The following is a 16,816-nucleotide window of genomic DNA, read 5'->3' on the forward strand; positions in this document are numbered from 1 at the left end:
CTTTTATAAGGATGTTCCCCCTCCCCAAACAACTCCCTTCCTTCCTCTCCACCCTGACATTACCCTGCAATTGGGAGATCCAGCCTTGGTAGGACCAAGGCTGTGAGGACTTTCTAATTCATAAATTACTCAGTCTCAGGCAATTTGATGCAGCAGAATAGGAGAATCGATCGATTGTAATTAGACTTTTAATGTGTATTGAACTACTCTTCTAGTTCCAAACTTGTCATTTCATGAAACAGACTGGTCTCAGACAGTAATCACCTTTTCTATGGAGGGGAAAAGAGCAAGTATTTGCTGTTAAGATATATATGAAAACTGATATTCCTCTTTGCTTTAAATTCCCATGTGAAAAGTATCTTGGGAAAAATGAACCCCCTATTTTATTTATCTATTTTTACAGAAAATGCAAATATTAATTATGGACAGTGATCTTTAGCCTTTTGGACAGATTTAAATGCTGAGACAGCAAGAGCAGACTGAAATCAGGATTGAGAAATAGAGCGAGAAAGCAGGGGGAAATCAGAAAGGGGTCGCAAAGCGAGATGGGGAAACTCAAAGTTACTGGGGAATAGAATTTCCCTAGCACTAGTCACAATACGTATGTTTGTTCAAAAGCAAGAGGCGGGGAAGACATGCATGCCTGATGCTGAAGAAAAGCCTGTTTGTGTCTCACACACTGGAGAAATTGTTCAAGAACAGTCCATCGATGTGAAAATATGACCCATGTCATCTTGCCAGGGTAGTTAAGACACTCAGTAGCTGAGTAAAGCCTGATTGGATAAATTCACAATCCTGGGGGTGTACATACTTCCTAGTATCCAGTTTTTCTAAGATACAAAAAAAAATGTCAGTGGAAATAAGGTTACAGAGTGCCACATGTGTGGGCGAGACAAGGTCTCCATAGGGTGGGAACCAGGCAGAACTCAGACATGGCTCATTCTTTTAGTTTCTGCTCCATTTTCTTAGTGGTCAAAATGAGAAACAAAGGATAAATGCCCAGCACTAGCAAAAAAGAGGGAACTGTGATATTTAGAGATGGGGAGGAGGGAAAGGTTACCGACTAGCATCGAAATGAATTTCCCATTCTCCTTTACTATTGTCGTCTTTCACAAACTCCCAGTGTGTCTAGAGATAAAACCCCAACATTTACTGTAGGGGTGCGTTTTTCCAAGGAGATCCAAGGATGTGAACTCTGTCTATGGAAAGTGAATGTCCAAAGGTATGCAGGAAACATTGACTATAGGTAAGACACCTTTCTCTTTCCGATTTCAAGAAACTCACACAGAGCCTGAAAATACTCTACACAAATCCCAAGAGACTAACAGAAAAATGAATAGAACAACTCAGCATTTGGCTGCTTTAGTTTAATGGGCTGGGATAAGCAATTAGTTCAATGTCAATGTTAGCATTCTAAAATTTGCTTTGACGATGGTGGTATACTGGCTTATCCCAGTGACCCAAGCTCTCTCAAACTCATGACAGTGATAAAACAATTGTGTAATTCACAAAAAACCTAACAAAATCTTAATAATTTTGTGGGGCAAGTACATTAGTCTCTCTGAGTCTCTGCTTACTCATCTAAAAGCTGGTGATCAAATTTTGTTCTTTACAATGTATGGTGTTTTTGATACCCAAGGATTCAGTAAACGGTACTTGTAATTTGGTTGATGGTTTTGAAAATTTGTATCTATAAAAGAAAAAGAAAGACAAAGTTGTTTATTATGGTCTTTTTGCAATATCACCTGAATTCATGAGGAAGGACACAGGTTTTAGCTTACTTCCTGAAAAGTACATTCAGGTCCAAAACAACAAGGTGACTTTATCGAGATCTCACTTTCTGTTTTCCTAAATCAGGGAAGCAGTTAGGCAGTATGAAGCTTATATTGAACCCAAATGGTCCACTAAGGATGGGGATATTGCAGAATCCCACCAAATAAAGACAGATTCCTTCTGACAGACCCTTATAAAGAAACTCATTTTTATCTTTTCCAAGGCTCTGTAATCATGATTCAAGGTACTTAGGTCAAACAGCTTAGGAACATTGAGTAATAACAGTTGTTTCCTCTACAAAAACTAAGATACAGTATTCAAATCAAACTAGTAGATACAGAACCAGAGACTGAAGAAAAGCAGTGGAAACCTGAAATCATTACAATGAAGGCACTGAGAAGAAACTTTTGAGATCCCGGTATCAGCCTACTAACAAGATGTTATAAAATAATCCTACCTTTAACAGGTTAACTTCTTGGATTAGTCAGAACTGCTGGGTTGTCGTAAGGAAACATGTGCTTAAAAATGAATTAAAGGAAAAGTTGACCTCGGGTTACTCTGGTCTGTCAATGAGGTCAGGGGAAGGAAGGTTCAAAACCTACTAGGACAAAGGTCAGTCTGACAGTGGATGCAGAAGTTCACAAGTCTGCATTATAAATAATACGTGTAGGAAATGAGTGTTTACGCCTCTCTACTGTTAGCAAACTGGAAGGATAAGATGTCTTCCTTTTGACGAGAAAAAGATCTAAATGCGAGATGCTATTTTAAACAACGAACAGCTGTTTCATCTTGAACTGAAAAGAACAAAGAAAGCACCACAAGGTTACATGGGATATATTGTGCTTTCCTCTGTGTGTGTGTGTGTGTGTGTGTGTGTGTGTGTGTGTGTGTGTGTGTGTGTGTTCATCTCTTCTCCTTTAACTCGGGGTAATTGAAATGTCACTTTATCTTAGGATGTTTTCTTTTCCAACCAGGATGTGAAAAGTTAAAATATTGAAAAATTTCCTTTTCATTATTTTGAACAAAAACAACATTTCATGAATGTTTTCCTTGTTAATCCAACAGAGATTAATGACTGGAATGTTCAATTGTGGGCTTTAGGGAAAAACCATGATGAACCATGGGTAATAGATTTTAGAGAAGACTGCAGCTAAGAGCTTAGCTTGATCTGGAGGACGGTTGTAAACACACAGAACAGCCCAGCCTCCTACTGAAGATTTCAGTTGTGGAATTATTGCCTGAAGTGGTAGAACTGCACCCACGTAGTTAATGAAGGAAATCGACTTCTGATTTTAAGATGAAACTATTGGAAATTTAACTCAAAAGAATTTGTATTTATCTGTGAAACTGTCTTAGTTTTATTTTATATTAGAGGTCTCTGGGCTGTAGGCAAGAACAAAATGTTGCACATTTTCTAGTAGCTGGCTGAGATAAAGTAAGTTAGCAAGCAAACAGACATATTTAGAGTTTAGTTGTTTACTCATCTGTTTATAAAAGGTTGGCACATAGCTTGTAATTTCAAAACTATCTTATTCCTCGAGAATTTCATACATAGCTATAATATTATAATATATTCTGACTGTAACTAATTTGCCTTCATTATTTAGCTATCTTTAGGTATGCACTTACATAACGTATGTCTGACATGGTTCTAGATCTTATAGTTTGACTCAAATTTTTTGAAATTTTTATGAAAATTAAATTCTTTTAATTTGTTTTACAATTAAAGGTAAATTTCTTTAAATTAAGAAAAGGACATTCTTAACCAGAAACTATTTCTCTTGATATAGAAGTCAAGGATAGTAACTTTGTGTAAAGGTTTGAAGACAAAAATTGAGGCAAAAGAAATGTACCAGATTTTTTTCTTTAAATCCCACTGTGGTTACTCAACATATTCGTAAATTGTCCTGTCAACCTCTAGGACACAGGTTCAACTCCAATTGGTTTAATGGCCACAAATGTTTCTTTAGACAGATGATTCTGGAGTTGTAGGTGCAGACAGGAATGTTAGGGATTCTTAGGGCAGGCTTGGGAGCCCCTCACCCAGAAGGTGGCTTGGGTCATAATCACACCCTGCTGATAGGATTTGGCAGTTAAAATAGATGGAGGTCAGTCTGTCATTTTGTCTATTTAAATAAGTCACTTGTGATTAAGGATGAATGGCGAATTTTCTTTCTCTTGTACTTTAGGGTCCTTAGCTCACATCCAGGACTCTGAAGTTTCTCTTCTGACATTTCCCCTCTCCTTTTGCTTGGTCTATTGTCGGGAAAATATTTGCTTTTCCTCCACCTTTTCTCACTTGGACTCATGGTCTAGTAGGCAATTTAGCACCTTCTCCACTACAACAACAACAATAACAACAACAACAGCAACAACAGCAACAACAGCAACAACAGCAGCAACAACAAGGAGCAAATACTGGCATTCAGAAGGAGGCTTTTTATTTCGCTAGTTACTATGTGACATTCAGAAAGTGTAAAGTCTCTCTATTTCTTCATTGTTTACTGAAGCCTTCAGCATCTGCTTTCTGGAACAAGCCCATACTAATTTCTGCACTGGCTCAGGCCCTTTGATATGTAGTCTTATTTTGAAGCCTAACTTGTAAATTATTTGATGAATAATTTTATCCAAACATGCATGAGTATTGCTGCTGAATACATTTTTCATAAAAATGTATCAACTATCTTGCAGAGTGGGATTAGTGATGGGGGATTAGAATTTGCATGTGTCAACTGCTTCGCTGGAATTATTTGCCAAATACCATTCTAAAATTCTTTCCTGCTGTTTGTATTTTCCAGCAAAGGCTTGCAAAGGGGCAACAACATGGTGGGTGCAAGTGAAACAGAAAAAAATGAGCCCATCTTGGAGAAACTTTCTTGCCCTCTGTCTGGTGATTTCTGTAGGCTTTTGCCTGGATTCATCCCGATGGTAATAATTTCAGGTACTCGTTGAGTTTCTTGCTTTTTGCACCTCAGGGCACTCAAACGTCATAGCTTGTAAGTGTCAAAGGATAGACATACCCCGTGGACATTCCTTCAACAAGGAACAAGAATACTCTGCATAATAATATTCTCTCTCTCTCTTAATTTTTCTTCTTTTTTTACTTTTTTTCTCAAGACAGTTTGTTTCTGTTTAGACCTTGCAGTTCTGGGGTTTGTTCTGTATACAAGGCTGGCCTAGAACTCAGAGAGATCTGCCTGCCTCCCAAGTGCTGGGATTAATGGAAAGCATACTACACCACTGTTTGACTCCAGATTAGCCTTTCTTAGTGGGTTTGAATTTGGACTTAAGGGGTGATTCAAATTCACAGTTTCAGTTTTTTTTCTTGGTATGGTTTTCCCCAAATAAACAATTTATATTCAAGCTTTTGACTTGGACTCTGCAGTCTAAATGAAATTGCCACAAAGCAAAGCTCTAAGAGATCTTTCTCCTAACACACCATAATGTATACCATCATCATTGTTCGGGTATAGCCAGTTTTTTTCTCTCTTATATATAGAGTTGGTCTGATATACTGGAAAACATATTCACAGACTCAGGGATTGAGAGCTGGCTAATTAGTAGTTGAGAGCACTCCCTGCTCTTTCAGAGGAGCAGGGTTGGCTTCTCAGTACCCACATGGGGAGGACCAACCATCTATGACTCCAGTTCAGGGAATCTGATGACTTCTGCTTTCCAAGGGTTCCTACACATGCATGGTACAGAGACATACATATATATATATATATATATATATATATATATATATATATAAGCAAAACACTCATAAAACATGTTTGCCTAGTTTCCGATTTATGCCTACCTGTCTTCTGGACCTCAATGTTAAATCAATAGAGTGAGTATGCTACTAAAAATTGAGTGCCCTTAGGCTGATGGGGACATTTGTGTGGAGTATTGGAGTGTGAAACTTTACAGCATACATGTTAAATAATGAATCTAAGTGTTGATATTCTTCTAATGGGGGATGATGATGCAACTGACAGTGAGACTAATGAGTAGAAAAATTCTATAGAGGTGAAAATTAGTATATTTTAGCCTTGTCAAATAGAGATAAAAACCGCTAGAAAGTTATTAGCCAAGTTTATGTGATTTCTGACTTAATAAATTTAGCCCTGAGACTATTGTAATTAACAAACTTTGACTAGGTACTTAAAATGGGAATCTATTACTACATTTTATTATCATCATTGGTATTATCATTGGAGATAGGATCTTCCCATGAGGGCCAAACACTGGTGTTGGCACAATCCTTTTGCCTTTGCTTCAGCCTCTCTCTCTCTCTCTCTCTCTCTCTCTCTCTCTCTCTCTCTCTCTCTCTCCCCCTCCCTGTCTGAGTGTGTGTGTGTGTGTGTGTGTGTGTGTGTGTGTGTGTATCACATGCACATGAGTATGTGGGTATGCATGCAACTGAGTTAACACTAAGACCAGAGCAGACCATTGGTGTCTTTCTCTCCTGCAGTCTTCTTTATGCCTTATGCTTGAGACAGAGCTCTCACTAAACCTGAAGCTAACCACATTAGCTAAGTTGTCTGGTCAATGAACTCTGGGAATCTGGCCACCTCTCTCCCTCACATGTAGCCCTGTTTGTTATGAAATGATTGCTGAGCATTTGATCTCAGCCCCCATGCTTGCAGAATAAGCTACCTTACTGAATAAGCAATCTCCTCAGCCTTAACATTTACATTTTGATATATGTGAGAGCCAGGAGATTCTCTTAAGAGAAAGATTTAAGTTTTCATTTCTATAACACTATATTTAGGCATCTTATACTAAAGCATTTCTTGTCATAAATCTGGGATATCAAAATATAAACTATTTATGTATATGAGTGTCAACATCAAAGTTAGGATTTCAGCTCTCCTCAGTTTCCTTTTTATTTTTCAACATTGCCGTGTCCAATTTTAATACAGATCTGCCCTGATCACACACACACACACACACAAATAGTTTCGCAAGACAAAAGAGAAGTCATGATCTTATTGTGTTTTTTTTTATATGAAGACTTTTATGGAGATGGTTTTCACATTTTAACTCATACAAATCCCAAGTGTGACAAACAAGATTTTATTACAGAAAACCTTCAAACACTGACCGTTTCTCTAAAACACCATCTGTCCTAGTGGTGAATACTGTATAAAAGAACACAGAAAGCCAAATGCGTTAGTTCTTTTAGGGCTGTGATTCTAGCATTTAAAATGCTGACGCAGGAGGATTACCATGAGTTTCAGGCAGCCTGAGCTTAAAAGTGAGAGTTCAGTTTAGCATGTGATACCCACAATGTGAGGCCCTGTCTTGAGAGAGAAGGAAACAAGTCGCAGAGTTATAAAGTTGTTTTGTCTTGTAGAAACACTAGCACTTTTTTCTAAGGTTCCCAGGATTAATTGATGACATGTGGGAGCAGTCATATTTTTATTGAACATCAGACTATGAAATGGTCCTTCTGGTTAAATGTGCTTTGTCGGCCTATTGTTATTTTAATTATTATAACCTTAAAAGGATAAAACATAAGTTTTTACGTTTATCAGTTGTTTTAAAGTACATAAAGCACTCTCATATATTTTGTGTAAAACGGTCTTCACATTTCAGAAGATAAGGTAAACCATCAAGAGTAATGAAGAAAACATTTAACTCAAGAGTTTTATAAACAAATGACAGTGGCACCTAAGTTCCCTTTTCTGCAGTTGTTCCCAAAACATACTCTTCCCCTCCCCCTCCTTCCTGCAAAGGAGCAAATGCTACTCTGGGCAAACAACTGAGATCCTACCGCCAAAGGGATTTAAAATTAAGCAACATAAAGTGATTCTGAGGTAGGGACCTTCCTTACAATGTTCTGATTGGAAATACAGTCACTCTTAATAACAATTCAATCACGACTCCACATAACTGTTAAAACAAAATCTTAGTGTCTCTTAATTTATCAAGTGCAAAAAACACACATCAGAAAATGTTCTTCATTTCAGCTCAAACTATTTGCAAAAAACAAAACAAGAGAGAGGGGGAGGGAGAGAGGGAGAGAGAGAGAGAGAGAGGAGAAGGGGAAGAAAACAACTTGATAATTCCTTATGATGGAATAGATTAAATTGCCGCTTGGGATGTTCTGTTCAGGGACAGAAGCAATAAGATCTCTACAGGCTACAATTGGAGCATTCCATTGATCTCTTATTGTATATTTGCATTTTAAAATAAGGAAAATCTGTTTAGACAAGGCATGCGAATCTTAAATAGGTGGTTTTCATGTGCAAAAGTTGATTTTTTAACCCACATTTCTGTTGGATATTGGCATTTTTTATTGGATATTTTTTATTTACATATCAAATGCCCAGTTTCCCATCCAAAAGCCCCCATCCCATCCCCATCCCCCTCTATGAGGGTGTTTTCCCTCCCTAATCACCCCCACTTCCTACCTCCCTGCCCTGACATTCCCCTACAGTGGAGGGTCCAGCTTTGGCAGGACCAAGGGCTTCTCCTCCCACTGATGCCCAACAAGGCCACCTCTGCTGCATATGCAGCTGGAGCCATGGGTCTGTCCATGTGTACTCTTTGGGTAGTGGTTTAGTCCCTGGGAGCTCTGGTTGGTTGGTATTGTTGTTCTTAAGGGGTCGCAAGCCCCTTTAGCTCTTTCAATCCTCTCTCTAGCTCCTCCAATGGGGATTTTAATGGGCTGATTTTGCAGCTAATGCCAGCCACATGGTTCAAGTCCCTTTGAAATTGTGCATTTCACATGAAAATTACCTAAAGCATCTTGTACCCCAGAGCTCACTGGCAAAATACGTTGAATTTTACTATCACTCTGATGTATTAAGAGACAAAGAGAGGAAGCAGTGATTGGTCCTGGGAGAGAAGTTCTAACATTTGGTGATTGAATGGCTTACTCATCTGACAGAAAAAAATCATTAATAAAATCTGAAAAGGTGTGTTAGGTCTTACCATAATTGGCAACAGAAAGAAGAGGACTAAAAATAGGAATAGAGAATTAAACAACGTAAAAATAGGTTTGACCAGCCATATGGAAGTCATTACAGTTTAGAGGTTAAAGAAGCCAAGGAGGATAAAAATCAAATCAAATATTATTACACATTAAGTACACTACCTATAAACAGAGTTGGTAAATGCTATGTGGATTTCAGCTCCCATCCAGGACAATGATTTGTAAGAAAAAATAAAAACGAGGGATCATTTCCTAACATAGCAAAGAACGTTTCCTTGGAAAGGTAATTTTGGCTCCCATCCAAAGGCTCCTTTCATTTAAACCATTTCCACTATGCCATTGACAGGATGTGTGCTTCTTTCCTAATGGAAAAACACCATAGCTGATATATCATATTCTTCCCTACTTATGATCGTCTTTAAACTCCTTATGAAGAAGACATCCAACAAAGTGCATGCTTTCCTCAGTTTTTACTGTGAATTTAGGAAGATCAAGGAGTGCTATTACTGTCACCAACGTGTGTGCTCAATATTATTAGACCTCTCGTGTCTTTGTAGTACCTTATACTTCTTGTGGGCCTCACTGCCTGCAGGTATTGGGGGGCAGGTACTCAATTCGCCCTCTGTGATTTTTAATTTCCTAGTTTTAAATGTGGTGGTCTGAAGATGGGAACGGTAACAAAGCGTGTCACTGACTAAGGAACATAGATGTTTCAGAGAGATTGCCATGCTGGTCAGAAACTAAGCTCTGTGATGTGTCAGGTTTATGACCTTGGACAAGGGGTTTATTTATCCTCCAGAGCTCTGTGGGTCTCATTTGCAAGGTGGAAATAATGTTTTCTTGCCATTTATGTTGGATATCCAAAGAATCTTATATAGAAACTTACATAGAACCCCTAGAGATGCAGCTTCTTGGTGTATAGCAATTGCTTAATAGATGAGAGGAATTACTAGTATTGCTATCAATAACTTCATTCAGTGTGAGTTTTAAAACTACAAACTCTTAGGATATTACTAGACAGATATGAGAAAGTTATCCTGAAAGCAGGAAGCTTCGCCTATGAGAAAAATCGTGGTTTTTTATTAATCATGTCTTTCATTTACATCTTAAACGCTATCCTGTTTCCTGGTTACCCTTCCACATCCCCCCCCATCCCACATCCACACTCTCCCCCTTCCCCTTTGCCTTTATGAGGGTGCTACCCCACCCACCCACCCTCTCCTGTCCCACTGCTCCAGCATCCTTCTATGCTGGGGCATCAGACCTACCCAAGGCCAAGGGCCTCCCCGTCCATTGATGTCAGGCAAGGCCATCCTCTGCTACGTATGTATCTGGAGCCATAAATCCCTCCCTATATACTCTTCCGTTGGTGATGCTGCATCTCTAGGGGTTCTATGTATGTATAGTCCTCGAGAGCATTGAATTGTTCTTTCTATGGGATTGCAATTCCCCTCCGCTCCTCCAGTCCTTCTGCCAGGGTCGATGAGCTCAGTCTGATGGTTAGCTCCAAGCTTCCACACCTGCCTTGGTGAGTTGCTGGCCCAACCTCCCAGAATATAGGGATAGAATATAGGTTATATATTCTGGGTAGAATATAGGTTAGGTGCTAAGTGTTTGCTGTCTGCGAATGTGGAAGCACCTGCTGCCTCCCACATTCTACACCACTTCACAGAGGAATCATTCGGCCTGCATTACATTATCTTATAATTTCATCTTTTCAATGTGAATGATTTCCTCTCCTCTTTATACTAATCTCACATCTCCTGATAATGAGACATCACCCCCCACCCCCCCACCCCCGCCTCATGTTTTAGGGCATGTCTGTACTGGTTTTATAGTAAGTATGATGCTGGCTTCTGGACCTAGAGAATTTTCTTGTTCAGGTAAGGAGAGCATCCTTCCATTGGGAGGCTGCCGAGCATGTTTATGAGAATAATGTGATTCTGTCGATGTTCACTATTCACTCTATTTCCATTCTTTTTCTCCCATTAATTTTCTTAATTTTACTTTCTGTCCTTTAAGAAATAGCAGACAATAGTCATGCTTGTTTTGTATCTTTAGCCAAGACGTCTTTGCCTTTCTGATGAGTTGAAACCAGGTATGCATGTTTATAATGCAATTGTAATCGCTGCGGATCCAAACAGTGGGTTGTGATTACAAGAGTCTTAGGCCCATTCGGAACTGTTTTTGAAGAATGTGTTTAGTAACAAGAGCAAATAGACACCCATTTCTGTGTGCAATTTAGTGTTTCAGTCTGTGCCACCCTGGGAAAATATTTTGGATTGCTTTCATATTTACATTAATGCTTTTTCTCCTATAGTTTTGCTCCCTATAGTTGTTTCCAGCCTTTGATTTTTTTTCATGAAGAAAGTTACATTCTGGGGCTGGAGAGAGCTCAGTGGTTAAGAACACTTTTTGCTATTCCAGAAGACCTGGTTTCAGTTCTCAGCCTCTGTGTGGTGGCTCAAAACCATTTGTAACTCCAGTTTCTCCTTCTGATGGCCAAGGACACAGGCTTATATGTCATATACATATATACATGAGGAAAAGAAAGAACAACCATCCTCAAACATAATAAGTAATGTTTTTAAATTAAAAAAATAAAATTATACTTTTTACTTACTCAGGAAGTCTGAAACTAGAACCTCTCTTCCTAATGGAATATGCCCATTGTAACATCACCGAATCCTATTTGAGAAAAAAAATTTTCTGTCCTGGTTGTTTATATCTCACTGAAACTACAACTGTGGGAAGTGAAAAATTATATTTCCCTACAATACTGAATCTTCAAAGGAAGCCAGCACCCCTCATTCTTGCTTACTGTACAGGGACATGGGACTGCAGGATCTGGAATAATTATTATAGCATGGATATATGGAACCATACAAAACCACGACTTTTGTTTTGTTTTTCCATGAGCAGATTTATGAATATTGCCATGATGTTTGGGATATGCTAGAGAAGAAATGGATGGAGTCTTTTGAAGCTCCCCATGTTTTAAAGGAACATGATGTGGGGTGCTTCATTTTTGCCTGAGGATATGAAGACAAATGAAAGGGTTGAATGAAAAAAAAGAAGTTGAAATATATTTTATAGCCATGTATAAATTCAAACATGAAAGCAGTTACTCACTCATATTAAAGGCTGAAACGTCCTCTGGCCTGGCATTAGAAGAAGAAATTGTATGTCTTAATTATCTTGTGGGTCTTATTAAAACTGGAAGCCGGTTCCTCTCTGCCATGTGTGCTGAGAACCATTTCTCCCAGCCTAATAAATAATAATGGCATAATCATTGAGAGATGGGCACTTAGAAGTTTCATGAGAAAAGATCCCAGGGGAAGGGCTATCTATACTTAGGGACAGGGATTGACTCTCTCAGGCCAACAAGATTGCCTATGTGAACAGACCGTATTTTACGTCTTTCAGAGGATTGGGAAAGTCCAAACATTTGTGCTCCAGTTGCATACCAGAAATGATGGAAATAGCTCAGGAATATTTGTATATTTTTCTGAACTGTCGAATTATATTTGAAGGTAAATGAAATGTTAAGCTGCTTCCATAAGCAGACTGACTGCTGAGATGGAGAAGACGGGGAGGGGAGGAAGACTTCTGAGCAGTCTTCATTTCAGTTTCGAGAAATCAAGGATCAGTAAGCATATTTCCTTATTTTGTAGATAGAAGAGAATGATAGAGCTCTCCTCAGGGTTTCATTATTCATTGTACAATGCGGGTAACAGAGGCATTGTATACCACATATCACTTGCCCTTCAGCAATGTAAGGATTCTATTGGTGGGTTCTGTAGAAACATGTTTGTCCAGCCCTCTTACTTTTATAACAAATAAATAGTTGTTCCGTGTTTCTGAATGGATGCAACGATGAGATAAAATAGCATCATAAGTGGCTGCTTATACATTTGATATGTTAGAAGCCAGCACACAATTAGCATGTTGACACTAAGTAACCACGGAGTACCCACTAGCAGAGTAGCCACAGATAGAGTTCAGTCAACCCATGAATGGTAACAGGAAACATTACATCTTTATTGTCACTTCAGGTACAATATACGTTTCAGTAATGAATGTGGACATCAAACTGCAGAGCACATACATATTTTCATAATGCATAAATGGCAGTTATTGCAATAAATCACAATATTACAGCAGCTAATAGACTCATCTAAATGTAATAGGTCCATCATAATAATTCATTGATAAAGTCCTTTTTATAGTATCATGAATATCATTTTAAAATTATACTTATGGAAATAAATTTCGTTACATTTTTAAGTCTTTTGTCTCAAGCTTTCAGTTCTGAGGTACTCCATAGGTTCCATTAGAACACCAAAACTCTCATAATATAAAAACATTTACAAACTCCAATTAATAATAAGTTTAGCTATTATTGATGATTAACTTTTATTTATATCCAGCTATGTGCCTCTGAAATTAGTTAGCAGAATTATCTTCTTAATTGAAAATATGATTTTTATGATCTTTGTTTTAATTGCAGTTGCTCTGGAAACAGATTAAACTGGCATTTGTTATAGCAAACTTATTATTACTACTTCTAAGATAAATATAATATAGGTTTCTCCAGTGAGATGATCATTATTTTTAAATAACAAATCAAGTATCATAAAAGTAGATTTCAGTGTGTGCTTTAAAAGCTATGGAATTATTGCATGCTTATTTTGTAACTTTATTATTGATAATGACCTGATGAAGTAAAGAGGTTAAACAATACCATGCTTAATGTGAAAAAATGCACACATTTTATACTATAGATTTAAGTAGACTATTTAATTTATGTCTGATGTTGAATTATCCATACATTACCCATAGATGATAAAGTATATTAATGTAGGATAGCTACAGGCTGTTATTTTGATTCAAGATTTATTTTTTCTTAATTAAAAAATAACAAAGAAAGCTAGGGAATTGTTGGGATAAATTATGATTTAGTCTTAGCCAACAATAGGTAGAACGTTATGAGTTTATTTTAAACCAAAGCCATTGGCTTAAAAATTAAGAACAAACTTTCAAGCACCAGGTCTGCTCTGATTTATAAAGGTCTCATCTTGGCTCGCCTAGGGTTATCTAGATACATGGAGAACAAATGCCGTGGCCTACGGAATATATCCGATGGCCAAAGCAAACTAAAATGCCCAAGTCAGGCAACACTTAGAGCATGCTGCTCAGTTTGAACTCCTGGCTGTGAGTAAAAGATGGGTCTCACACAAATTTCCCTGAGGCATTGGGGAACGCTTCAGCTCTCTAAGGCATTTGTCTTCTGCGGTTGTTGATGATCTTCTAAACAGGTAGTAGCTGTGACAGTGGTGGCCAAAGAATGACACATCATTACATCATGTATCCACGATTAGTTAAGACTTCTCAACTACAGTGTAAGTTACAAACAATTATTTTTCTGTCTCCTCAATGTAATTACACAGTAATCTTTAGGGAGTAATCCTAACTGCCAGAATAGTTCTACACTGAGTTATGCAGCTCTCAGTGACTACATGTGAGTTCCGATACCCCTTAAAACTATACGATGGTGGTCTCTTGGTGAACACTGAGTACCTGAGTGTGAATGGTTTTTCTTTTCCATAGGTAGATTTCCAACCCAGATGCAATGCTGGGCCACCAAGCAAACTGTCCAGTATCCTAACCTTAACCGATGGCTTTTCATTTCCTATCCGCACATTATGAAATATCTGTGAGGGAAAAGGAAAAAAATGCTTTTTAAAGATGTGTTTATTTTTTATGTTGTAAATGAGTGCTTGACTATGTGTGAGTATTTGTACCACCTGTGTTCCTGGTGCCCACGAAGGCCAGAAGTCGGCAACAGATGCCTTGGAGTTAGATGTTTAGATGTGAAGTTCATCTGGGTGCAGGGCACCAAATTCAGATTCTTTGTGTAAGCCACTGTCCTCTTAACTGTTGAGAGTCTTTCTAAGCTTGAAGCAAAACTTTCAGTGTGGAAACTTTCTAGAGGAGTCAAGAATCTGTAATTTGCCACCTTTAGGATCCATATATGTAATAAAAGTCCAAAGGAAAACATACACAGTTTTATATTAATATGTGTAGTTAAAGAAAACAGTTATTTTGTTTACCATGACAACATTCAAAATGAATATTACAAGTTTATTTTTCAACAAAGCACAATCAAGCATGAATATATCATGTTAAGGACATAAACTGATGTTATTAAACCCAGAACGGAGCAGCTTTTGTTTATATTTTTACCAAGTACTCTATAAGTGACTTTTCTGTTGCTAAGATAAAACACTATGATCATGGGACCTTATAAAAGAAAGATTCTATTGGGGCTTATGATTTGTCCGTAGCCACAGGAGCAGACAGCAGGTACCAGGCAGTGGGTATGGTTACCAGAACAGCAAACTGGGAGCACACAGCTTGACCCTGTACAAGCACAAAGCAGGGAGAATGACTTGAATGTAGTGTGTCTTTAGGTTCACAAAATGAGCCTTAAGTGCTCAAATCCTGAGACTATGGGAGACATTCCTCTTTCAGAGAAACACAGCTGTTTTCTGAGACAGTCTGTGGAGAGTCAGAGTACGTCCAAGTGGTACCAGTACTGAAACCCTACCTCTGCAGTTTTACTATAGTCAAATGTTTTATTAGCTTACCATATGCATTCAATTTTTATTAAATCATTTCAGCTATAATCCATTTAATGTATTTTATATTCTTGCCTTAAAAGTACAGAATATTGGTTTGCTTTTGTCTTTCTTTCTTCCTTTCTTTCTTTCTTTTTTTTCATTTTTTTTTTTTTGGTACTCACCTGACATTTCAAAGGTTCATCATTAGGGTTTGAGTTAGTTTCTTTACTGTGACCTGTACTGATAATAAATCAACTGAAGGTATCACATGCAGACAATAAGAGTCAGGGCTATGTCTTAGCTCAGGTGTATGGGGAGACATATAGTGTGATGGAAAGAGAACTCAGGATCGAGAGACCTATGCATGATCTTGGGGCCTTATGGGAAACACCAGCCACACACGGATACACAGTACCTGAAATATGGCCAATTCACTTTGAAGTGCTACTGAAGTAATCTTGAAGGGTTGGTATAAATTCAGAATGTAAACTAGATCACTAGTATTTTTTCTTTTTAGTGTTAATTGTTTGGACAATGTTTTCTGCACATGGACATTAATAAAACTTAGTATAAGAAGGTAATTCATATAGTTATGATTACTTTCTTTTTACCTGGATGACTGAAAAATCATGCATGTCCTCTTACCCCTCCTCTTATTGGACAACGTGAGTTTGGAAGTTTAGGGGTTGGTTTTACTGCAAGTCCTTCATTCTCCTGCCAGCACTGTTTGGCTCTGGATGAGACATTTGGTCATGAAAGTCCTCAGTTTCTTCATCTGTGAAGTGGGGATAATAACACTTCTCACTTGCTGACGTCATGGGGAGTTCCTATAAGAATTAATGACCCAGAGCTTGTAAAAGGCCAAGTTCTTTGGATCTTCTATGGTGAAACTAATTTTTTTCCTTTTAATTTCCCTAGGGACCGGACTGTGTGAATAAACAAATAGAGGGCATGGGAAAACACCCACACACACATACTTTTGCCCAATTTTCCCTTTGGCGAGTTTATAGTAGCTACAAACAACAGAGGGAAAAAGACCTCAGCTTAAAACTGCCAAACACAGTGCCGTCAGGCTCAGCTGAACTTTGCAGAGTTGAAGAATCTAAAACACCAAAAGTGTCTCTGTGAACTGACAATGGACCATGCCTGTTAAAGGGACAGCACTTCCTTTAGTCTATGGAATTTTGTTTTCAAAGTTGCAATGTTCATCGCCAATGTTTTCCATAAATAAATAACTAGTGGTCACTCTAGAGCCTATAATCAATTCTGCTTCTATTTTCTTCATTTCACGTGCGCTTTGTAATTACATAATCGATAGCCTTTATTACAGTTCACTATACAAATCATATACATACAGACGTCCTGAAGAAATAGTTTTGCTTTAAACTTTCAGATGAGATCAAGCTTCACTTCATCAACAAACATATAAACAAATCAAAACCATTTGGTTTTTGGTAAATGAACTGAGATAATCTATGAATGAAGCTGAGTA

At 38.0% G+C, this 16,816-nt stretch overlaps 1 long non-coding RNA gene across 2 annotated transcripts in view; it reads left to right on the forward strand.

Moving 5' to 3' along the window:
- LOC147995712 (uncharacterized) overlaps positions 1–16,588 on the forward strand; it is a 54,697-nt gene extending 38,109 nt beyond the window's left edge. For both annotated transcript variants that reach the window (XR_015683833.1, XR_015683832.1), the window contains 2 exons: positions 4,572–4,714; positions 16,243–16,588. This is a non-coding gene — a long non-coding RNA (uncharacterized LOC147995712). The remainder of the gene's footprint in view (positions 1–4,571; positions 4,715–16,242) is intronic.
- Positions 16,589–16,816: the final 228 nt, after the last annotated feature.

The sequence above is a fragment of the Rattus norvegicus genome, chromosome 3 (assembly GCF_021556685.1).
Source record: "Rattus norvegicus strain SHRSP/BbbUtx chromosome 3, alternate assembly SHRSP_T2T, whole genome shotgun sequence".
In the NCBI taxonomy this organism is placed as follows: Eukaryota; Metazoa; Chordata; class Mammalia; order Rodentia; family Muridae; genus Rattus; species Rattus norvegicus.